Source organism: Lissotriton helveticus, chromosome 9 (genome assembly GCF_964261635.1).
Source record: "Lissotriton helveticus chromosome 9, aLisHel1.1, whole genome shotgun sequence".
NCBI classification, from domain to species: domain Eukaryota; kingdom Metazoa; phylum Chordata; class Amphibia; order Caudata; family Salamandridae; genus Lissotriton; species Lissotriton helveticus.
Window position 1 is genome coordinate 232,800,691 of NC_136070.1, and position 25,890 is coordinate 232,826,580.

A 25,890-nucleotide genomic window follows, 5' to 3' on the forward strand; every position below is an offset into this window, starting at 1 on the left:
TTCAACAGCACGATCCAGAGTTTAGTCGTTATTTTACTAGAATGCAGTGTTTTAACTGTCATTCCACAAAAATATTGCAGCCAGAACCTCGAATGCCACAATGGTGTGGCTCTAGGTGTATATATAGGTTCACAATTTTTTACTCCACATATATGTGCTTTGAGGATGTCCATCTTCAAGGTGCATTGAGGTGGAGCTGAAAATAGTAAATCTTTATTTATGTTTGCAATATTGTGGCATATGAAGTTAAGAATAGTAAATCTATACTTCCCTTATGTACTTACCTTCACAATATTGTGGTAGGTGCAGTTAGGACTACGGAAGACCAGAGCAGGTTTACAGACGGGCTACTCGCCGAGACCAAATTGGGACACCGGATGAGACCCCTCCCGAGCCTCAATCAGCTGCCCTAATCCTTAACGTAGTGTTTTCACAAGTATCCATAAGTACGTTGACACTTAGACCACACACCTTAGCGCGTGTGTAGGTATTTCACTTTTTTTCAAGTGGCACTTTACACTTTTGCCACTCACTAGCCTCCCTAACCGGTCCTGAAGAAAGCCCCTACCATATATCTTTTCATGGGCTGAAACATGTAGACCACTCACATAGTCAACTAAGGACAATAATTTCCTACTAGTTGCACCGCACATTTTTTAACCATATCCTGAGCCGCCACTAATAAAGTTTACAGGCAAGGATTCTCAGAGATATTTTTAAGAATAATTCACGTCACATCACACATTTACACCACACCGGCTCCGCTGTAATCAGGCGTTGTAGCACAACCGGGGGGCATTCGGCCACCTGGTTGGGACCCCAATGATGAAGCATGACACCAACCAGGTTGGTGTGTGAGGAGTCTTTTAAACACACCTAATGGGTCCACGACTAACCATAATAGTGATTGTACCATACCGACATAGTGGGTTCGTCCACATTTGTTTAGTCTATCATTATATTGGGGATACGGACGCACCCCGCATTTCCCTTGCTCTCTCATTGATTTCCTATATGCAGTTAATAATATTACATCTGTACTTGCCGTCACGATATTGTGGCATTCGATGTTCTGACGGTGATATTTTTGTTCACAATATTGTTACACTCAACCTTCAGACCCCGGAGTTTGCAAAGGATAAATGACATATACCGCTTCTCCAGGCTCACACTGAAAGAGGAGAGCAGCACCTGGGCTTAATAGTTATGTCCTACACATGAGGAAACGTCTGTTTCAGCAACAGAGTATGAAGTAAGTTTGAGAATAAACATCTTACTACAGAGAAGGTGGTATGGTATGTTAACTGGTCAGGCAGGTAACAGGTTTCAGGTGATCAGAGATATCTTCTAGGTGGGAGTCTGGAAAGCATTGCAGTCAGGAGGAGTGGAGAGCACTTGGAGTACGTTAGTCATCGTGGAATACAACAAGAATCAGACTTCCCACTTTGCCAAAGACTGACCATTTGGTTAACAGAATATGTTCTACATCATTATTTGTTCTTCTCTTGCTCTCTTCTGAGCAGAGGATCTATGGTCTCCTTTTGGTCCATGCATTAATTCCTTGGCTGTCGGATTCCACCAGTCATCAGCACACTTCATTAAAGGAGGCCACGAATTGGACCACATCACTTGGAATTAGGTCTGTTATTACAACTCCATATTTCCATTGGAGGATCTTTTATCAACTGGTAATCCTCCCCTTAGCAGTGTAAGTAGCAAAGAAGGGATTTGTAGGGAATTTGTCAACGCACCTACTTCCTACCACAACACTGAATATGACAAGCTTCCAGGCAAAAGTGGCCACCACACCAGTTTTCAGTTTCACGAAAAGACCCCCACATCTCTGTGAGTTTGTATTGAATCCACTGGCTGGAAGTCAGGGATAGAAGTTAGTTAAAACCACTCATTTAGCCACTAAGTAACAGCCTAATGCATCCAGCAATCAAACATAACTACCAAAAACGATGGCCCATATGTATCAACGCAATTCTCCATAGACACAGAATGGGTAAAACCCTTTGTTTGATCTGGGCCTAACTACTTCATTTCCTGGACACACTGAATCTTTTCCTGCTACAACCCTAGGATATGGAATACTCTCCCTGATAATGTATGTGACAAAAGTAGCCTTAGGATTGTGAGCAGATCGAGGACCTGATTCTTCCAATTTACAGGTCTTGTGCCCTATGGATTTAGATGGCGAGTTCCATAGGGAGGAACACAGTGCATTATAATAATGCCTACTCTCACAAAACTCACGTACAGGTATTTAGTTATAGAACCCTGTAGCTTAAGCAATTCCCAGCACTACTGGTAATGAGTTGGCCCTTTATGCATTTCATTTCCCAGAGAATTGTCTGGATCATTTGGCTCTTGTGTAAACATAGAGTGTTTGTCTTTTTTAACTGACTTTATTCTTAGGGTCACATAAATGTTTATGCTGGAAGTGTGGTTATTCTATGTATTATTGTAAGCAATGTAAGAGAGGTTTGTGAAAATGCCAATAACATCAAAGAAACTAGTTAGAATTGAGTGCTCAAATGTATTATTGTTTCACACAGCGAGAAAAACTGGGGTTTACAAGCTTTTTTTTCTATAGAAAGACACACTCTGAAGTGATTGGTGTGTACATAAATTCCATCCCCACTTGTAATCATTCCTCTGTAAGATTCTGTGACCAAGCAACCACACTGATGCAGAATGTTTCTAAAGAGCGTATTTCACCTGTTAACAGATGTGTTTCTATGTTGCTAAACATGAAGGAAGACGGCTGTTGGGGAATACTGCCTCTATGTGCTTCTAAGGCGAAGCCAACAACCATCCAGGCCACTTAAGAACATGCGGGCACATGCATCATTCATACATTTTGCATTTCTTAATTTGCGAAAATTACCGAATCGCAAATTAAGAAATGCAAAATGCTATGCATCATTTTTTTCGGTATTTATTTGTGATTCGGTAAAAATCGCAATTTTAACCGAATTGCAAATAAATACCGAATTCCTAACTGCTTTTTCGCAAATCCCATTGATTCCTATGGGCCGAAAGGCCCATAGGAGTCAATGGGAAGGCATTTACGAATTCGCAATTTGTTGATGCATTCCAAGGGTGCAGGGGGGGTCCAAAGGACCCCCCCCCCTGCACCCCTGAAATGTATTTGAAAGTGCATGTTTCAAACACACATGTCCTAAGGACATGTGTGTCTGTAACATGACAGTGTAAAAAATGCATTTTTTTGCATTTTAAAAGATTTTCACAAATTAACACGAGGGTCAACCTCGTGTTAATTTGCACTTCCAATTTCAAAATTCGCATTTTTTTTAAATTGATGCATTGCATTTAAGGAATCGCACAAATGCGATTCCTTAAATGCATTCGCATTTTTAAGAAATGCAAAAAAATGCGAATATTGAAAAAGTGTTTGATGCATCCCAAAAACGTATTTAGGAAGTGCAAACGGCCGAATTTACCGATTCGCACCGTTTGCACTTCCTAAATAGGTTGATGCATGTGGGGGATCATCTCCAACCACCACCTGGAACGGCCAAATTCACCTGGCAGGCATTGTACTGATTCCTACTGACTGTACAGCAGGCCACATAGTTACAAAAACAATTTGTTGAAATCGGCACAAATCAACTACATTTTATGCTACGGATGTGCATTTACCATCTTTCATTTACCTACTGGAAGGAAGCTGGTACTTGCCTCCATGTATATTTACGCATGCCCAATCACTCTTTTTATGTACCACTGTGATCTGATAAACCTGTTCTCTCCACTGTGAAACCCACTGATATTTACCACCATGGATTTGTTACAACTTTCAAATCAAAATCGGATTTATATAGCGCTACTAGTCACCTGTGAGGGTTTCCAGTCGTTGAGCATAGCTGCTAAGGGGTTAGCTAACCAGCCAGGTCTTGAATTCCAGAAGAGAGGATGAGGTCCGTAGGTGAAGGGGGAGGTTGTTCCATGCTTTTGGAGTGAGATAGGAGAGGGAGAGTCCTCCACTGTTGCTTTGGTGGATGCGAAGGGTGTGCGCGAGTGAGACTGAAGCAAAGTCAAGGTGTCTGAAGTGTTGGTGGAAGTTCATGCGGTGGTTTATAAATGCTAATCCTTGGTTGTATAGGGGTGGATTGGCAGTAGCGGCCACCGGGCATTTCCCCGGTGGGCTGTAGGGCTGGGGGCCGGTTTTGTGCCCATGAGGGGTGGTTTTGTCACTGGGGGCAGGTTTTGCAGCAGTGCTGCAATATCGGCCCCATGTAACAAAAGTAGGAGCTGTGCTTCTTGTTCGCACCTCCACCCCACCCACCCCCGCTCCAGTGCCGGTTGAGCAGCAATCTGCCAGGGCTGGTTGCTGTTCCCAGACCTGGCCAGCTTGTAGGTATAGATCATCATCTTGAACTGACATATGTTCCGAATTGGGGAGCCAATGGAGCTTCTTGAGATGGAAGGGGGAATCTGGGTCCGTTTGGGGAGGCCAAGGACGTGGCTGGCCACTGAGTTCTGTATGGTATGTAGTCTCCTCAGGAGGTGTGTGGTGATTCCCACGTAAAGTGCATTGACTTAGTCCTGCCGTATGGTGACTAGGGCTTGAGTGACAGTTTGTCTGGTGTTGACGGGGGAGTCATTTGAAGATTTTATGGAGCATGCAAAGAGTGCGGAAGCAGGCGGAGGAGACTGTGTTGAACTGGTTTTTCATGGTGAGCTTACTGTCCAGGATGATGCCAAGGTTGCGTGCGTGGTCTGTCGGAGTGGGTGCTGGTCCTTGTTCTGAAGGCCACCAGGAGTCGTTTCATGGGAAGGTGTTGTCCTGAAGATCAGCACTTCTCATGTGCTTGTGCTGAGTTTGAGGCAGTTGTTTTTCATCCAATCAGTGATGCCGGTCATGCAACTGTGGAAGTTGGCCTTCGTGGTGGAAGGGTCTTCTGATAGTGAGAGGATGAGATGGGTGTCGCCTGCGTAGGATATGATGTCTATTCTGTGGGTTCTGACTGTGTCGGCCAAGGGCGTCATGTAGATTTTGAACAGTGTGGGGCTGAGAGATGAGCCTTGAGGGACACCGCAGATGTTCATGGATTCCGTGGTAAAAGGTGTTAGGTGGAGTCTCTGGGTTCTTCCGTTGACGAAGGGGGTATCCATTTGAGGGCGTTTCCATGGATTCCGATCTGATGAAGCCTCTTAATAACGGGTGTGGTGGAATAACATATTGATGCTGCTGAGAGGTAGAGGAGGATCAGGGATGCCATTTCTCCCCGGTCGAGGAGGGTTCTGATGTCGTCTGTGGCAGTGTTCAGGGCAGGTTCAGTGCTGTGGCTGGTGCGAAATCCGGATTAGGAGGGTCAAGAAGATTGTTGATCTCCAAGTGCTCCGTGAGTTGGTAGTTGATGGCTTTTTCAAGGACTTTGGCGGGAAAGGGGAGCAGCAAGATGGATGTTGAGTTTGCTTGGGTCGGCGGAGGGTTTCCTGAGAAGGGGGTTGACTTCTGCTTGTTTCCATGCTTCGGGGGAAGGAGGCCATGGTTATGGATGAGTTAAAAATGGCGGAGGGCTTTCGTGCCCTGGAGACCCTTCCAGAGTTTCACCCTCTGGAGGGCCGCCTACTGAAGGGGGATTTGGGCCTACATAAAATCAGGCAAATATACCAGACATTGACGACCCACACACAGACAATGCTTGATAAGACGTGACATGCGTGGCAAGCTGATAATCCTGACCTGATGGACGAAGACTGGGCGGAAGCCATTGTCAGTCCCCGAGGCGCTGCGGTGTCCACACAATACAGCCTAATTCAGTTCAAATATCTGCCCCATGAATACTATATACGCGTCCGACTGTGGAAGATGGGTGTTATCCAGTCCCGTACATGTTTACAGTTTGAAAGGGAGGATGGGACTTTTCTACATACGGTTTGGAGCGGCACTGCGTTGCAGCCCTTTTGGCGCAGAAGATCGTCATGCTTAAGTGAGGTGCTATCATGGGAACTTCCACTCGACCCACAACTCTTCCTCCTACACAGTACAGACGACATTGGGGGAAATAAATACAAGCAACATTTACTGCTCTTAGCCCTCACTATCGCCAAGCGCGATATTGCCAAGATGTGGAAAGGGTCTTCTCCCCTGACTATAGGCAAATGGAAGACCGAACTAGACCGATGTATGGGTGCAGAAATCGCTGTGTTTTTAGCCTGTGGTTGCCCAAAAAAAGCACAGGAAAATGTGGACCCCGCCCCCCCACCATCCTCGGACCCCTGATAGGAGCCATTACCTATGCACATATTCACAGACCGAACCACTCCATAATATATGACAGCCCGTTCAAGGTTAGTTGCGGTGTCAGGTCAGGAGGTGTTGAAGGCATTGGTCTACTGGTCCTCTGATCCTTTGTTCCAGCTGAGGTGTGAGGTGCTGGGCGGTTTAACTGCAGTGTCAGGGTCATATGAAAGTGAAATGGATGTTGACATGGTCTGTCCATTTGAACTTGGTAACATGGCTGTACTTGAATGTTGCTGGCCGTGAAAATGGGGTCGATCATTGTGTCCTGCCTAGTGTCTGGGGTTGGTGACTAGTTGGGTGAGGCCGAAGTTGTTCATTCTTTCTAGGAGGTTGGCGGTCTTGGTGTCGTTGAGGTCGTCAAGTTGAAAATTGAAGTCTCTGTGTAAGATGTTGAGGTATTCCACGATTGGGGTGATATCATCTGCAGCGATAGTTTCTTTGTGGATGATGGTGATTCCATCTCGATTCCACAACTTAGTGAAACGCACTTTGCCCCAGGGAGCTATTTGAAAACCAAATCAATTAAAATATTTTCATGGTCTGGCATCAAACCTGGGACATTTAACCCCAGAAGATAATACTGTACTTCCATTTTTAGAACTTGTACTGTGAACTGTGGGTTCTAACTACTCCACATTCTCTATTGTGTTTTATAGTCAAAGGATGCTGAAATATAACTACTGCACATCTGTGACTATCCCATCAAACTGATACCTCATCTATATCTACGCTTTGGGACATCTTTTACAAGTCACAACAGTAGAGTAAGGCGTTAAAAAGCTGCCTATGGATAAAACTACAGATGGGATTTATCCTGCCATTTGGGTTGCTTCAGAATACATTGAGTACCAGGGGCTGTATTATGGAAAGTGCCCCGATGGGCACAGTAGGTACATGTGTGCACCCGCTTTTTGTGCCCCAGGGCACCTTAGTATTACAGAGCTACTTATACAGTCCCTTCTGTAATACATATCACTTTTGATATGTGCCGGGGCCATCTCAACGGGGTGTTCCCTCATTTGCTTGGCGGTGTGACCCCATGAAAATGAGGGAATCCTTTGTATTTGCACCTGTGCGATATTACAGACGCAGGTATAGAGACAAACCGGCTGCGTGGAGGCACACTGACTGTGTGCCACATGAAAATGATTTACAATCAGTGCACCTCTGAAAGGGAGCAAAAGGGAATCGGGGGACCTCTCAGGCCTTCCACTGCAGGTGAGTGCAGTCACTCACTTTACCTATCAGCAAGGGGATTGCTGCCACTCTGTGAAGCACAGGCTGGTTTACTGCAGTTACAGAAAAGGTGGACTGGGTGGACTGTGTGTTTCAAAGAGACGGTCCATCTCTTACTAATGCTCTGCCCCCAGTGCAGGCTCAGTTTCGCACCTACACTGGGAACAGCACATTTGTTGTGAGAAGACACACAACCCTACTCTGTACCTGGCGTACAGATTTGCATGTGCACGATGATGCAGAGTAGGATGTTACACAGGATCCATATTATGCCCCCTGGTAACGACTGGAGTTATATTCAAGAATAGTTAGTTCCTACACGGTACATGGATAAAGTGCATATGAGCAGAAGTGTGGTTGGGAGATAATTGTCTTCGAATATGGTTTTCTAGGTAGCATGGGAGATTAATCAGGGATGTGGATGGCTTGCCACAATATATAGCTGGCAAGTAATTTGGTGACTGGACATGTGAAACAGACGAATCAGTTTGTCGCAGCAAATTTCCAGTTTCGCTGTCCTAAAAACTTTATTCCCCTCTTCAAACTGGTTGAACTGATCACGCAGCCCCACTTCACAAAATCACACTAATAATGTGAAATGAAGAGTGCATGCCAGATACAGGCATAAAAGAAATTATGGATGTCATTCACATTATTCTGCCTTAATTTACAAAAATAAGATGCTGCGATAGCTGGAAACATTTCAATCCCCACCTTTTTACCTCTGCTACAGTCTATTACCGAGCAGCACCGCTGGTACAGAGTGCTTTGTTTCATATGTGGAAATGTGAATACACAGAGGAAAGAAGAAACGCCAATGGATTGCAAATATCCCTTAATACCCATGACCGCCATTAAATGCCAAGTAAATGTGATCACATTCTCAATACATTTTGGCCTATTAAAAGGAATTCAGGAGGCAGAAAATATATTCGGTATGTCCACTGGGATCATGGTAATTAACTCAAGTTCAGTAGGATTCCAGAGGTATTTCTTAGGTACTACTATGAAGTTTTGAACATTTCTTACGTAATTGTAAATAGAAACTCAAATCACGCAATATTAAAGAAAGGTTCATGTTATGCCAGTAATTTATGGAACATCAAGAAAATGTGCCTGTCTCCCATACCAAAATGCAGAAAATGTTCGAATTTTGCTTATAACAGTTCGTTATGCTCACAATTTGGAAGCGTTGTACAGTCACTTCAAATTTCTTTGAACATGACAACGTCTCCATTTCTAATACTCATACCTCATCAAAAGTTAAAAGGTAGGTTGTAAATGATAAACATATTTAAGATTAATAGGTCTTAAGTGGTTTTTGATGGTACTGAACAATTTGTCTTGTATCACTATGGTCCTTTTCATATAGCCCCAATATAAGTTTTACTCCACACACTCTCATTCAATCCTACCCTTCACAGTCAATCAACTTGGATCCTTCACTTAGAATGAGCAAAGGCCATACCTTCAATGTACATTTGAGAGAAACGTGGTGAAGGATGCCTCCTTGATACATGTTGCACTTCTTGCAAGAGAAAAACGTGAAAGAATAATCGTGGGCAAACAGCTTCACCACTCATTTCCCCCCAATCTCCAATGATGAATCTTTTTCCTCCCTTCTAGAATATCCACAATGTAGCCAATATTTCTTCAAGATTAATTTTTTTTCTACATTTAAGTAACATGTTCCTCCATCTTCTCTAATGAGAAGACCCATGCACTTAGCATAAAATGATGGCATAGGAAAGACTTTTAGTCTCACTGCATTAATATTGATTATTAAGTTCTTCTCAGTGTCTTTATATTGCACCAATTCACCAATAGACTGCCATTTTATGACCTTACCCGAGATCCTGTTTTTCAGAATCCAACCCTTCGATTATAAATGTGCCTACGATCGAAAAATATCTACATCAAACGGATATCCAAACTTTGCTATTGGTGCAATGATTTGATCAAATCAGACTATAATCACACAAGAACAACTTTTAGACTTAAAAGTGATCAGCTGATGGCCTTATTATAAACTCCAAATTTTGAACCGTTCATTTATGCTGGATTTGTGGCCCCAAACAGAGTGAGGAAGTGCTTCCAGCGATTGTGATCAAGTGAACAAAACACTCCGCTCTGTTGTCAGGGAAGTCTACTCTCCTGTAAGCTTGAGCCGGGGCATACTCATTGTTTTCAAATAGCTGTAAATATGACATGCCATGGTACAGCTGACAACTGTGTTACCTTGAACAACATGTAATATTTAAAAATATAATTGCAGCCTTTCATATGTGGTTAACAGTCAAGTTACAAATATGGTTAAACGGTGGCAGTTGTATGTATTGCTAAATACCTCTTCGGAGTTGAAAAAGCTAATGTTTGTAAGCCAAGGTTAAAAGGCCTAATTGCAGTTGCATGATAAAAATCTCAGTTTTAGATTTCTTCAGCTTGTATCCAGCTAGCTATTGAAACCCTGAAAAGCTTCAAAACCTCTATGCTGAATATCTGTCTCAGGTCTTAAAATAAACATAATGTTGTCCACATAGATCTTAATTTTGGTCATTTCGTTAATTGGGCCTTTGATTTGGTTATCCTTTTTAATAGCAATTACAAGTAGCTCAAGTAAAACAAGCATTTACAATGCAACGGTCTCGCCTTTGCAAAAGTTAGAGCTATTGGCATTGTAAATGACAACATTTATGTATTGGTTTTGAAAACAGTTAAATAAATGGTATTGTCATTTACAATGCCAATAGCTTAATCTCTCGCAAATGCGAGACCTATTGCATTTGCACCCCTACACACACACACTGCCACACACACACACACAGAGTCACACACACACACACAGAGCCACACACACACACAGAGCCACACACACACACAGAGCCACACACACACAGAGCCACACACACAGAGCCACAACACACACACAGAGCCAGACACACACACACACACACACACACACACAGCCAGACACACGCAGCCAGACACACACACAGAGCCAGACACACACACAGAGCCAGACACACACACACAGCCAGACACACACACAGAGCCAGACACACACACACAGCCAGACACACACACACACACACAGACCCAGAAACCCACACAGAGCCAGACACACACACACAGAGCCAGACACACACACACAGAGCCAGACACACACACACAGAGCCAGACACACAGAGCCAGACACACACACACACACACGGAGCCAGACACACACACACAGAGCCAGACACACACACACAGAGCCAGACACACACACAGCCAGACACACGCACGTGACTGTGTAGAGTGGTATGGCATAGAACTCTTGGATGGAGTCAATGATGTGGAACAGACACACACAGGCACAAACACAAGCACACCCACACATACACAGAGGAGCACACACACAACCAGACACAGGGACACACACAAGCACACACGGATACACATACAAGCACATACACAAACACAGAGGAGCACACACACAAGCAGACACAGGGACACACACAAGCACACACGGATAAACATACAAGCACATACAAAAACACAGGCATACACAAGCGTACGTACAGACTCATACACACAGGCGCACACACACACAGGCAAAGTGGCAGTCTGCAGAGGTAAGAGCATCAGGGCAGTGAGACGGGTGGGGTGAAGTCGGGGTGTTGGAATTCAACAGACGACGGGATAGGCAATATTTAAATTTTAAAAACACTTACCTTGAGCTCGCCGTATCACCATTAAATTGAAAGGTAAAAAACGTGGTTTCTTGTCCCACGCAGGAAAATGAGTTTCTAAACTGTGCGAGTTGTTTTACAAACACCTTAAGTCTCAGACCGTGCGTACTCAAAGCTTTTCCCGGGTGCTGACAGGTTTGCTTTTGCTGCTATTCAAGGAATAGAATGCAGTTTAAAAAAGCAATTTTAGCTGTGTTATTTCCGTGCAAGCTTTCTTCACAGACTGTGATTCAACTGGTCACATATAGCCAACTTTTAGTTGCTTTCAATAGACATCTTATCTACCATATAACGAGATTGTGATGAGCGTAGAGCCAACCATCTGTGCACCGTTGGTTGTCGGCTGCCATGTTAAAACATGAAGCTCATTTGGCTCTTTGTTGAAAAACAATATAATAACAGCAGCGCGGCCAGCATGTTAACACATGATGTGTGTGAGGTGATCTGTTGGCAAAAAATTGCTACAAAATTAAATATTTGCTAAAAAAAAAAAAAAAAAAAAAAAAAGAGGGAAGGCATCCTCCACATGGTTTTCCTATTTATTTACTTTTGTAGAAATCGCATCACAGCCTGCTTTAGCTATAGATGTTTAAAGCTTCAGGGTAACGTGCCGTGATTGCTACAAAAGTAAATAAACGGAAAAGAAATGCGGCGACGCCTGATTTTCTCTTTATTTAATTTTGCAGCTATCGCGGCATGCCACACTTTAGATTTAAACCAGTGAGACTAAAGCGTGGCAAGACACAAATGCTAAGAAAACAAATTAATACAAAAAACTGTGGGCGGATGACTTTACAGCTACTAATAAAGTAAATAAATGCAACCCAAAAAAAGTTTTACTTTGCAATTTTTACAGTAAGGCAGATTTTAAAACAATTACCTCCTCTGCAGCGTCAGGGTTTCAGAAGCCGGCCATTATGTCATGCCAGCTTTGTTATGCCATCATCCAAAACATGTTTGTGAATGTGTGTGTAAGAGTGCAGCGCCTCAAAGCCTTGACGCTGTCAGCTGCCACTGCTTCATGCCAAAATTAAGCACGGCTGCAATGACAGACACCACATGGGACGCTGAATAGTGAAAGTGACTGCCGTTTATAGAACTGAAATCAAGGGCACTCACTGGATTGTGGAAAAAATGAAGGGAGATAGTTTCCTTGGGAGTGTGAACACTCGTCAGAGCAACATTTTTATGTGAGTGCGTGGAAGCGCCACCGGACGTGTTACATCCTTGTTAACGTTGGGCCAGTGTTATCCTTAAAGCACAAAGGCAGCGCCAGAGTAGAAGGGCGCCGAGATAGCTCCACATTTGTTTATGTAAGTGAAATGAAGAGCAGCAGCAAAACTTCAAAATGCCTGTCGCCGATACTGGCTTTGCAAATGCGGACAATAATAAAAGCAACTGCCATCCGTAAAGCATTAGCAAAGCAAGAGCAGATTTTGCCAATGCTGGTTTGCTCCCTGTGCCACTACAAAAACTAGCCACCTGCAAATCCATTTTGGCCCCGCACCTTAACTGCCAGTCTGCCTTCCCTCTGTAAGAGCACAAGCAACCCCAAAAGCGTTGACCATGTGGGGCTTCAGCATTTAAGTGCAGCTCGAGTCCTACGGCACAGCGAGCTACGGTAGCCCTCTTCTTGCGGCACTTAGAGTTGCAACTGTGGCCATTTCATCGTTTCTTTTCAACAGGTAAAACAAGGACAGTGAGGGGCAGAGAACAAGGACAGTGAGGGACAGAGGAGGGAAAACAAAGACAGTGAGGGGCAGAGGAGAGAGAAGTAGGTCAGTGAGAGACAGAGGAGGGTGAAGGACAGTGAGAGACAGAGGAGGGTGAAGGACAGTGAGGGACAGAGGAGGGTGAAGGACAGTGAGAGACAGAGGAGGGTGAAGGACAGTGAGGGACAGAGGAGAGGGACAGTGAGCGACAGAGGAGATAAAAGAAGGACAGTGAGTGACAGAGAAGGAGGAGGACAGTGAGGGACAGAGGATGGAGAACAAGGACAGTGAGTGACAGAGAAGGACAGTGAGCGACAGAGGAGGGAGATGGACAGATGAGGGAGAAGAGAGACAGTGAGGGACAGAGGAGAGAGAAGGACAGTGAAGAACAGAATAGACTAAGGACAGAGGAGGGAGAAGACAGTGTGAGGCGCACACAAAAAACGTGACACGAGGGAAAACTAACGGAAACACGGTGCAGGGGGTACAGTGCACGAGCTTCTAAATCCCAAGAAGAATTACTGATCGCCTGTTCGTTTCATACTTAGAATTAAATGAAAGTGCAGCAACATGCAAGGGAACTCCCGCCAAATGGGCTGCTAAAATACTCCTTCCGTAAGACTGGTATAACGATCATACTTGCATTGTAGTATTTAATCACTGTGATTCCTTAAACATGCAGTAGGTGCTCATATTGTAATTATCTCATTTATAGCGGTAAGAAGACTACAGTAAAAAAAAAAAAAACCAGTTTCAATGAAAGGTAAAAGGTGAGGGCGGTGGGGTCCCGCTTGCACTGAGCAAACCTCTGGTGAAGATGAGGATGGGTGTCTGCGTGGGGCAGATCCTCAGGCACAGACTGACACCGGCTTATTCTCTCGGAGTTCCGAAACATCCACGTGGGCGCCCCTCCATAGCGCTAAGAGGCAGCTATGGTGAGCAGCACCCACAGTATGTCGAGCTCCACAGCACGCATTTGGAATGCACTCATGAGTGTGGCGCCTAACAAAAAGAAGGTGGGATACAGCATAATCACACCACCGCCCCTAAACTAGACAAGCAAACATGGGAAAAGCAGTATCAGCAAGCAAAGCCACATCTGCCTTACAGAAAAATTAAACTCTGTTTCATATCCAATATACCAAACACATAGCAACGAGGCAACTATCTAATATTAAGCATTACGTATTCTATTGCTTTGGGGAAAAGCAGGGATGGTGCAGTCACGAGAATTAGTGTGCAGCGTAGAATAATAAACCTGAAGAGTAAGCAGGTGCGAGCTCACAACACCTCCGGGCATGTAAGTCACGTACGTCTTACTTACCACCAACACAGTGACCCCAAGCGGAGGCGTAGTGATTGGAGGAACAGAAAAGGGCCCCTGGGGTGGAAAACTCTGATTTTACCCTGGACACCGATCACCAGCACGGGATCTCCCTAGGTGGATGAGTAATCACGCTCAAGCGCAACAACAAGGAGGGGGTGGGGGGGTGGACGGAGCACAGGAGGTGACATACGCGTGACACAAGCATCAGTCGGGTGGCTCTCGGCAACGGAGGGAGTCCGAGACGATGGTAGAAGAGGCGAACTCAAGCCAGATGAGAACTTCATCATTACAAGCATTGGCGGCGGCCGAAAAAAGGGGCGGCAAACAAAAGCCGACAAAAACAAATGCCGTGACGAAAAAAGGGGCGAAGGGGCGGAAACAAAAGCCGACAAAAACAAATGCCGTGACGAAAAAAGGGGCGAAGGGGCGGTGACGAAAAAAGGGGCGGCAAACAAAAGCCGACATAAACAAATGCCGTGACGAAAAAAGGGGCGGAAACAAAAGCCGACAAAAACAAATGCCGTGACGAAAAAAGGGGCGGCGACGAAAAAAGGGGCGGCAAACAAAAGCCGACAAAAACAAATGCCGTGACGAAAAAAGGGGCGAAGGGGCGGCTGACGAAAGAAGGGGGCGGGACTTAAAAAAAGGCACGGGAACGCCCCCGATTCGCGTCCGGACGGGCAAAGAGTGACGGACAGCAATGTCTGCCAATGGCTAGCCTCCATTTATGGAGCTAGCCAATGGTAGACTAAGGCGGGACATTGGCACATAATGTAGATCAACGGATTTCGCCTGCGCGAACGCTGCTGCGCAGCGGACGCCCGGCAAAACCTAAAAAGGAAATAAAATGTGGTTTAATGGGCAGCCCTTTCAAGTACCACGATTAACTTTGCACACATCTGCCATGGTGAAGTTTATGATCACTCGAGTTCATGATCATTCCTTAAGATGAGTTAATACTGTCATAAACCGAGATGGAAACCCAAAAGCTTTTAAAAATCGATAATAGACTTTCCCAGTTAACCAAGTCAAAGGCTTTCTCGGCATGGATTTGAATTATATTCCTCTAATAGATGGGGTTAAATCCCTATTTTTTTAATGGAACTTCCTTTCACTTTCGATTATGGGTAGAGTAGCATTAATTTGAATGTCAGTTTTACCGCTATTTAATTTTCTCTTTTCCACAGTTCCCTGTTTTTTACATATCAATATTTTTAGAAGAATCGAGGGGTTGATCTCTGCTTTTTCATGGGATAATAAATCACCACGGCTGATACTGCATATATTATATAAACCAACAAAGGCAGGAAATTAAGCACTGCCATATACAAAACAGTATTATTTTGCCAACTCTGCACAATTCCTGTTCCGTTTTTGTGATCTTTAATCATCACGTAATATATTAGATAACAACCTTATACCTCAGATGCTGATAGACTATAACATTTGAGATGTTATGCATCTAACCAAATCACTGGAGAAAGTTAGATACAGAACTTTGTTCTGGGCTCTCAAAAAGAAGGATTTATTTATTATTTATTTATTTAATTAGTTTTATATAGCACTGGCTAGACCCGTAGGTATCAGAGCGCTTTACATTAGATTACACAAAGTTACAAAAATGATAATAATTAAACGTTTATTTATTCATTTCATCAAATAAGCAACACATTTAAGGAGAGAAGGTGAGACAAATAGAGCAGATAGGGGGACGGGGAAAGTGTGAAAGGAGAGGATGAGTGAAAAGACAGCAGGAGTGACACAGGGAAGTTTGCCCAGTGACCGACTGGGTAGGTGACGACCGAGGAGGGAATCCACAGCCTGTCTCCCCAATAGCTAGCAAGGTAGCTCCATCGGGCATCAGTACTCCATTTTATATTTAAATAGGTCTACCTGGTTGAAGGACATTAAGCTACTAGATCAGCCATTCTTGGAAGGACATAAGGTGCAGAGGTGAAGAAGCAATGGTTATATTAGCTTGACAGATTTGATTAGCCAAGAAACATGGACAACCTGGGCTAATATGGACCCTGAGATTAAGTATTTTTAAGCGTTCATACTTCGGTCCTATAATCGAATACGTAAGCTTTTAAAAAAACTTGAACCCAAAGAAAAAAGGGAAAATTTGATGTTGGTCGATGATCTTATTGAAATCACTACAGTTAGATCAGTTAACTACTGGAAAACCAGATTAGACTCAGCAAAAGAGATTGATGTAGTCTCTAAAATGGCTTAGAAGAAGTTTACAACCGAGAAATTGACTATCTCGCCGGAAACTTGGAATAAAAAAAATGGCTTTACTTTTTACATTTTAAAAGCAGCAAATTTTCGCAGAATGCATTTTTTTAATTAAATGGCTGTTATATAGTACACCAGTATCCATCCACAGACTCCTGCCGCAAATTCCAGGCAGCTACTTCAGATGTTCATCTCAGTCAGAGGGCAATTGGACTCGCATCATTTTTCTATGTCCCAAATAAGAGGGACTTTGTATTGGAATATCTCAATTTTGCAGGCGACATTGAGTTTTACCCTTCTTGAAGATCTCCAATTAATATTAGGATATTCATCTAGTGCAGGTTTTAACCCAAAGCAATGTAAACAGCTCTATATAATAACACTTGTAGCATGATCATTAATTTAGCAAAACTGGCGAACATCTAATGTGTCCACAGATTGAACAATGATAAGATGCTGAAAGTAAAAGAATGCGAGAGGTTGTATGCTTTAAAATCTGGGTCAACTAAGAAATATGTTGAATGCTGGAATTATTTTGTATAAAAATAGGAATTGGTTGGAAATACAGTGGGAATATTTTAGGTTGTGGAAGCAGGATCAGATTTATATCAATGGTATGTTAAGGTTCTGTATGTATACATATTTATAATATGGCTGTATATTTATGTAATATGGCTGTTGAATTGATGTATGATTTATTGCACTGACTATGATTTCTCCAAATAAATAAAAAAGGTTTTTTTAAGTTACAAATGTGACTATTCAGATCAACAGAGGCCAATAACGTCCCAAATTTAACAATTTAGAATTGAGAACATCCTATGAACGTATATTTAGCTGGTCTATATAAGTAGCTTGTAGCTATCCCATCAATCACATAGGTCTTTATGTGTTGATGTATGTGTTGCATATGCAGCACAATCCTAGACTATAAGCAACCGAACACTGTGCAAGACTTCGGGGAACAATATTGTATCATGTACATAGAAAGATTTACATTGGAAATGCATGGGTACTGGGATGCAGTTTTTCTTCAGCTGGTAGGCTTGACACTAGCGCAGCTAGGGTAATTCTCTATGTTGGATAAGGTTTTCCTCGAAGAGGTTAATTTTCACCTGTTTCCTAAAAAGGAGAACTGATCTGATGGCGTAAACATAATTCGGATCCTGGACATGTACCTTGAAAATATCGGTCTCCTTGGTTTCACTTTTTGCAGTTTTCGGTTTCAAACCTGATGGTATCTAGATTACTTGTGCTGTGAATTGCTTCCTTAGATGGTTTGATTTTCTGCCAGAGAGGCTTTATCCTGCTAGTACATGATGAAACAGGTCTTAATGTGATACAGGCCTGCAGGTGTGGTCAGTGTAGACGTAGATATTTTTGTGTGCGGGTCTTGTGTTATTATTTCTGTAAGCCTTTAACAAATCAAGCCCATTCTTGTAGGACACGCCTCGGTAGAGCCAGTCTTGGATGCTGGAATTAGGGAGGATCAGTGACCATGTGAAAAGAGAGTACTGCTTGAATGTGGATCTGAAATCAGTAGAGCAAAAGCTGGTACCAAACTATGCCAGTCTTCTGTTGATCCGAGTCTTGGAGGGGAACTGATATTGAGGAAGCTACAAGATTTGGCACATGCTGAGTGTGTGGGAGGGAGACCCTCCAGGTTTGCGTGTCAGCCAGTCTTATTCAATAGTTATTTTTTTTTTGCCTGCACATTTTATTTAACCTACCACAGAATGCCACGGCGCAAAGCAGGGGGCCCAAAGCATTTGTTCAACGATCACGCAAGAGGACTATTAGCATATTAAGCTGGCGCCTGTAGCTACTGCTAAGATTGGCACTTGTGTGGTACTTATTTGTGCTACATATCATGTCTGGCATTCTTAAGATTATGAGAAAAAAGAAAGGTGCTCTGAAGAGCTAGGAGCAAATGACATAGAAGATGTTTCAAAGCACCCTCATAATTATTAATTTATGAAATTCTGCCATTTGGAGTCCCACTCTCTTGTTGCTGAAATGAATAATATTTTTGTAAATACGTAGAAGCTTTTTGCTCACTTTGCTACGATCCACCCAGCAAGCCTAACTTTCAAGAGATGCTACTTCCCTTTGGGATGAATAGACCTGGACTAAATTGGCAGGAGGATGCTTCAATACCTTTCTCAATCCTCGCTCCCATCAAAGGGGGAGTAAATCAACAAAGCTCCGTAATTGCAGCCAACCTCAACGAATCAATACAGATGGTCTCCCAAAAATCATATGGGCAAACAAGGGAACTGGTTGATCAATCTCTTCTTTATATTAAACTGGAGGCAGGGCACAATGTTGGGGTCAATACTGTCTGCACTTCACCAAGAGTATTGTCAATATGTCAATTATGCAAGTGAACTCCAATCCAAGAAGTCCTCTTTCTCCATCCAGAAAACACCGCCACTCAAACTAGTCCGAGTATGAGGTTTTTCTTATTTTGGAGGGCATTTGTAAGCATATCACTATACATTTTTTTTTACATTAAATTGATCTCTTTTTAACACATTGCTTGATTTTCATATATGGCACTTAACTCAAATGCTATTGGTAGAAAAGACCAATGGTTTTTAGAACAATTGTAACTAATTCTAAAAGTCAACATATTTCCATTGACAATTAAATTATAATGGATAAGTTGACCACTATAGTAATGTGTGAATTGGTTAACTGAAGACTAATTGTTTCAACTTTTGTCTTGTACAGAATAGGGACATCGGTCGATATGCAAAGTGGTGTTTTCTATCACCACTGAGCTAGTGGCCAATATGCTCTCTTGGGCTAAATATGTGTAGAAATGCAATGAAAATAATTGTAAATGTACTATTTACCCGTACGCAAAGGAAGCATTTGGGGTATTTCAAGGAAATGAGCTATTATTGACAAACAAGTTGGACATGTCAATATCCACTTTAAAGTACCTTATGAAAGATTATATGTGATAGTATATTTTGATTTTTTTTAATGTACTTTTACAATTAGAGATCCAATGTAAGTACTTCTAGAACTGTAGGATTTCTGTAGATGCTGAAAGGGACAGGTCATTTCCCTTGAATTCTCAGTCTATTTCCTTCATAAATACAGGAATCTGGTGGGTGGAAACCAGGGCTAGGTTGTCACCAGGGACGTTTGCTACCATAGCTAATGTAACCGCCGTTTTCTGAGTCTCAAAGGCCATCGTATTATTTATTCATTTAACGTATGGTGTTAAGTGCAAACTCTGCCCTGGTGGGCTTCGGAGCGCTGTACAGATTTTGAACACGCCAAATGGACCCACATTTACTACATTCATTGTAATTTTTCATCTAGAGTAAAAACACTAGAGAGTTGATTTATGAGATACAGTGGTTGTAGTGCATAACATGTCTTTTAAAGAGCACTCAGGTGACTGATTATGAACCGATTGATAGTAATATTATATGATGATGGCATTTGTAGGTATGGGTTTATCTGTAGAGAACAGCTGCATATGTTCAGGTAGATTAAGGGTTTCAATACACGTGGAGGGGGTTTGTAAACAATATGCAATCATAAGGTTAGAGACTGATGAGGAGAGAGAGCCCTGGTGGGAAAAAGATCAGTGAGTAGCATAAGCCATCTATTCAGGCTTATGAGTTCAGAGTTTGTAAAAGAGTATACCATGACAAGTTTCCAACATGTATAGGGAGAAGAAAGGGACGATATGGATGGGTTTAGCATTCCAGATTCTTGGGACATTGCCAGAAAAAGACTGAGCCAAATCACTCTTTTTCTTTTGAAAAAAGGGTATGAATAATGAGACTTTGATCTTGCTTCTGAAATGTGTGATCCTCTGGATTTCTTTAGTTTTTGACAAAGGTATTTTTGGGAGTTACCTTTTAGGGTTTTTTGGAGTGAGCGGGGCGGTTTTCAATGACAATCGTGCCTCAATAGGCAAGCATTTGGGAGGCTGAAAGTCAGTGAGTGACGCAATCTGTTATTTTTTAGTCCGGAATCAGGCTGCAGCATAAAGAAAAACTATCCGGAGAGCTTGGCTTCTTTTTGCGAAAACGCTGAGTAGAACCATAGTCGAGACAAGTCATGATAACGCAAAGATCTCAATAACTATTTTTAAGTCCTGTTCGAACAGTATGCGTTTTACATTTTTGAATTTCCTTTGGTGACACTTGCTGATGTGGCCATATATTTCTTTCCAAATTGAACATGGAAGTTGAATGCTGGCGCCACTCAAAGGATGCCTAACAAAGCTATGGGAAGAGTTCTCACTCTACCGTATTCTCTGACATGCACATATGCTCATGAAAATGCACCTGCTCAACACTTCAATTAGAATTTGGTGCCTCTTTACTCTCATGTTTCTCAACGAGAAGGTTCAGCCAGACACCCTTAAACAGTACTAGAGTGAGTCCTAACCCAGTGGCTAACAAAAAGCAGACGCCTGCCCCTCAACACATGATTGTGGAGTGTGGGGAGGTACAGTAACAATCGAGAGCTGGGGACGCAGACTAAGCTTACCAAACACGACACCCCTTAGTTAATGGCCCCCACCAACAATCTCAATTTGGCTGCTGACCTAAAGATAGTATCCCTCAATGTCAAAGGGCTCAACCACCCTATCAAACGCAAGAAGATACTAGATTACCTCGCCAAAACTAAAGGGGACGTGGTCCTGCTACAAGAAACTAAACTATCCCTGGGAGATGTCAGGCTAGTGAAAGGTAACTGGATCTCACAGGTAGCGTGCTCACCGGAAGAGGGGAAGAAGCGGGGGGTAATCACACTTTTATCTAAAAGGTCCATCCTAACTCTAGAATCGAAGTACCACGACGAAGCAGGGAGACTTTTGAGAATTTGGTGCCTCTGAGTTCCATTGTAAGATGAATATGAACAGTGGGGGCAACAAATCTACACATAATCTTCTCCTCGGATAATCACATGGGCCAGGCCCGGATTTTACAGAGGACAATGGAACATAACTGCTGGTCTTTGTGTCCTCTAGTGGTCTACAAATAAATGTTTTCCCTTTTCAGGGTGGCTTCACATGCAGTCCAGATCTCAGATATTAATTTCCAATGAATGGAGGAAAGTGACCTTCCCCTCCCCCTCGCAGTACTGTTAGCACAGTTCTCAGCCATCGGTACGGTGTCTTTTTGAACATTGCAAGGAACCTCCAACTCAGGTAGACCCTGTTCATCTGCCCTGATTCATTGTCAGAATCAGACCACAACGAGTTCAACGTCATCACCACCGCGAATACAGTTACACTGCATATCTTCTCAGAGTGAGAACCTCCACTTCATGTATTTTTCTCATTAAACCTTAGTGTACTTCATTTTTTTAAAGTATTATTATTCATTTTCATACTTACGGCTTTTTTGGAGTTTCTGTCTAACAGACTAAATTATTCAGATGGGCCTTTTTAAAATAAGTCGTATAATTAGTGAGGAAACGGCTACCTTTGTTAGCTAGCAGTGCTAATTTGTATTTCTACTGGTGGGATTGCAGAATTCGTGTGTTCTGATTTTTATAATATTGCAAGTTTTGAACACCATATACACTCGTCTTCCGGATTTAAAAAAGAGACACACCCTGGAAAATGTTGAAAGATTGTCAGGTTGTATCTCTCCTAAAAATAATTTGTGTGAATATTAGCCTCATAAAGATGGCAAGCTTGCCTGGGTACCTTCCTGAACTGCAAAGGAACGACCGACCACAAAACTGCACACCTTGTTTTGGATCATATTTTGGCACATTCTTGTATTGTGGAAACAGTTTCAATATTCCCTGTTGGGACGCTGGCCTACAATTCAATGTCTAATGGCCGTGCAGTGCACGATCATATCTGCCAGAAAAGAGAGCTGACGGGCAACCGATTTTACCTGCAAATCCTGCACAACAGCAATTGTAGTTTCTAAGCTGTCAGCATGTTAAGGTATGTGATATGCACCATCTCTGTTGGTATTTTGGAGAGTGAGAAGTATTTATTACCTGCTTTCAGTGGTGGTATTTTCATTGTGTTTCTCAAGGTGTCCCTGGGCACCTAATTAAAAGTTATTTTTAGAATAGGGCTGTGCTTCTCTGTTTTCAGTACATTGCCAGTAACCATAGACTGTATAGAAGATACTTTAATGTGAATGATTATTCTTTCAAGTGAATGAAGCTTGGAAGCTGCTTGCACGACCTGCTTCACTTCTTTAAGTTTGCTATGGGCACAGTGCGGAGTGGAAAATTGACTTGTTTTTTAAATCTTAGTGCAGAAGACTATGGGTGTTTAGTAGGGATGTAAAAATAGTGTTAATTTTTCTCTGGGAAACTTTTCATAACTCTAACAAATATAATAAATACTACCAGCAGTTCTCGTCCTTTTCTAAATGTGGGATTGCACATTAAAATCAGGACTTTTACGTCCCTTTTAAGATTTTCTGACAAAAAAAGCAATAGTCTTCAAGTTTTAAAGTCATGAGAATTTTTTTTAAGTTAATCCACGAGTAAGTGGTACATCCATTATCCGCGTCACCTCAGACTCACTGGGAAATATTGCCAGTTTGCGGCAAAAATACAGAATGGAATGGATGAAATCAGGACCCTCTGCAATCCAGGCAATGGTCCACAATCAGGGCCTACTTGAAATTTTGTTTTCGTACTAAAGGTTTCTCACAGTTCTAGTATTAAGAAGAGTATGGAAATAAGTTTGGGGATTGACGCCCACAGGGAATCTGAGATGAGGCGACTGAGGGTGCAGTTAATGGGGGGCTGGAAGTGGAGTTTCTTTGTTGACATATGTCATTTTAATTTGTACCACTTCAGTTACACCGGAGTAGGAGCCACTCTCCTTCAGTACCTCATAGACCAATCAAGTGAAGGGATAAGAGACTCTGTCTGCCACACCAATGGTGAAGCAGGTGCTACCCAGCATGTGATGGATGACAATGCAATGGATCCCACCTTAAGATGCAGAATAAACTCTTCCGGTAGGACATGGCACTATTGTAGGGAAGTCGAGGACATGCTTGTTTCCAGATGCACAGAACAAGAGTCTGTCGCGGGATGCTTTTTTGTGGCTAAGATAGTGCAAGAAAGATGAAATCTAGGTGGGACTTTCCTTGTAAAGTCTGCTGCCATTAAAAGCCAGCTGGCTTCAATGTCGGAAACGTGGCCTGAAATGTATTCTATATGTGATATTTATATAGCATGCAGCTACGCAAGGAGAAGCAGAGTACTAATTAACCTCTAATCCTTTATGGGTTCCGGAGTAGCGTGCTACTCGCCAAAAAAGGGCTTCAACACCTCGTCAGGGGTAGTAAGCGCTACAGAAATGCAATTACAATACAATACAATACTTTATACAGATAAGGTTATTAAATGCCACCACACACAGGCTACGGAGGCAGGAAGGGGCATTTACTTGTTATCCAGTGCTATATAAACCAAAGTCATTCGCACCACTTAGGAATTAAGTTCATTTTACAGATCTTGAAACAAACGCAACATAGTCAGCAGCACTTGGGAGTTACTAGGTTAGCTTTCAAGACACAATGCAGGAAGGTGCCACCCCTAGTGTACTGGGCTGAGCCAGATGGACAAGCTCCGCTACACGCACTGACATTCTTTTACACAGACCCCAAGACCGGACGTCTGTGATCTTTGACCCAAATTTTCAGAAAGGGTGGTTGGATTTCACCTCATTATACTTTCTACTAACATACTCCTCTCAGTGTTGACAGGGCGAAGCGCTATAACTGGTGGCTTTCACTTCCACAGACCCACAAGAGTCAGACGTCTTCTATGCGCTGTGAGCCACCCAGGCGCTGACATAAACACTGCTTGGCGTCCCCATGAGATAACCTTCGCCCTCCTTTGCAGGAGCTCATGTTATCTAATCTATGAACTATAGTTCATCAAGGCACTTCAACGCAACATGATCACACTACTCCATCCTCTGCTGCCAAGTGCCTAGAGGCGACTGGGTTTGGAAGCTGCGCTTCACACCGCTTTGCAAAGATCCTACACATACTTTTTACCAAAGTAACTTGCTGCTTATCTGATAAATGTTGGTTTCGTCATATTAAAGCTGTTTAGCTTCGCTCCCCGCCTTTATACGCAGAGTGGAGCGCCTGGCTCTGATTGGCTGGTTCGGAATGCTGCCACGCCGTGTACCCCAGACGCCGGTCCTCCAGGTGCTTGTCAGCCCCTGGATCCGGACAGTGGCGGGCCCCGGCTCGGCCTGCGCCCTCCCTCCCGGCTGCCAGGGTGACAGGCGGCGCCGTGTCTTACCTTCGGAGTGCGGGAGACCGCTCCAGCGCAGGCGCTCGGTGTCTGGGAGCAGGCTGATGCTTGTCTCGGAAATCATGCACCGTGACGTCCGCACCTCCAGGCAACTACAGCCCTCTCTCCTCGCTGCTGCTTCTTCACAACTCCTCCCTCCTCCCGCTCGCTGCTCATCAGCACACACAAGACGCGACCTGACCCTCTTCCGCACACCGCGCGCTCATTCATTGCACACCCACCCTCCATTACCAGCATCGCTCCCTGCTGACTGGCCACGGGCGCCAGCCAGCAGCCACTGCTGTTTCCTGGAATCTGCAAAGATTGTTAGCCAGCTGCGATGCATGTACGGTTCATTGCTTAGTTTACAATAAATAACCAAATACATGCAGTATTTCAAGGGAGCCAGTTAAGCCCGAGTTACATAATACCAACACAGCCTTAACGGTGATTCCACCAGGAGCCTCTTTTTTTCCCTCCACTCTTCATTTCTAATCTCACTTTTGAAGGTTCTTTTTCACCCCTACTTTCTCCATTGTGCCACTGCCTTCCTCTGTTTCTCCTTCGTTGGCTCTTTCTTTCTCTAGCCCTAGGTCAAATTCTGAAGATGAAAAATAGCTTCCGTCCTCAAAAATAAGTCCAGGCAGTGCTATAAGTAAGATGAACAAGCATTTGCAATGCAATCGGTCTCGCATTTGCAAGTTTGAGCTATTTGGCATTGTAAATGGCAATGCCTTTTATTTATGTTTTTGAAAATCTGCAAGGGGTGCATAAGCACTTATTTTGCTTACGAGAAGCATGGCTGGCAGTAACTGCACCTCTTCTGGTAAGCAAGGGCTATGAGTACAAAGGTTGTGTTTACCATTCGCTTGCAGGTCTTGCACATAAAAGGCATTGTCAGGTTTTCCACAGACTAAATGAACGCGATCAGTTGAATTAGAGAAGCACCCCTGGAAGAGCTTAATGGTAGTCTGGGATTGCTAAAAAGTAAATGGACATTGATTTTAATAGGCTTAGTACAAAAATAAAAAGACATTGTTAACCTTTGTGAATTAGTGGTGGTGGTCAGAGGTGCAACTAGAGGCACATTTCGGG

General features: G+C 43.2%; 1 protein-coding gene and 1 long non-coding RNA gene across 5 annotated transcripts in view; one reads left to right on the forward strand and one right to left on the reverse strand.

Annotated features, from left to right (window-relative positions):
• PAK6 (p21 (RAC1) activated kinase 6) overlaps positions 1 to 25,890 on the reverse strand; it is a 387,653-nt gene that overhangs the window by 233,322 nt on the left and 128,441 nt on the right. Inside the window, exon 1 of one of the 4 annotated variants that reach the window (XM_078659782.1) lies at positions 24,805 to 25,072. The exons of 2 other annotated variants lie outside the window; for them this stretch is intronic. The gene's annotated coding sequence lies outside the window, so the exon portion shown is untranslated. Of the gene's footprint in view, positions 1 to 24,804; positions 25,073 to 25,890 lie in introns of those variants that run through there. One more of the 4 variants, XM_078659788.1, reaches the window with a different exon arrangement.
• Positions 1 to 25,890, forward strand: part of LOC144781127 (uncharacterized) — a 140,254-nt gene that overhangs the window by 18,004 nt on the left and 96,360 nt on the right. The gene's annotated exons all lie outside the window — the stretch shown is intronic.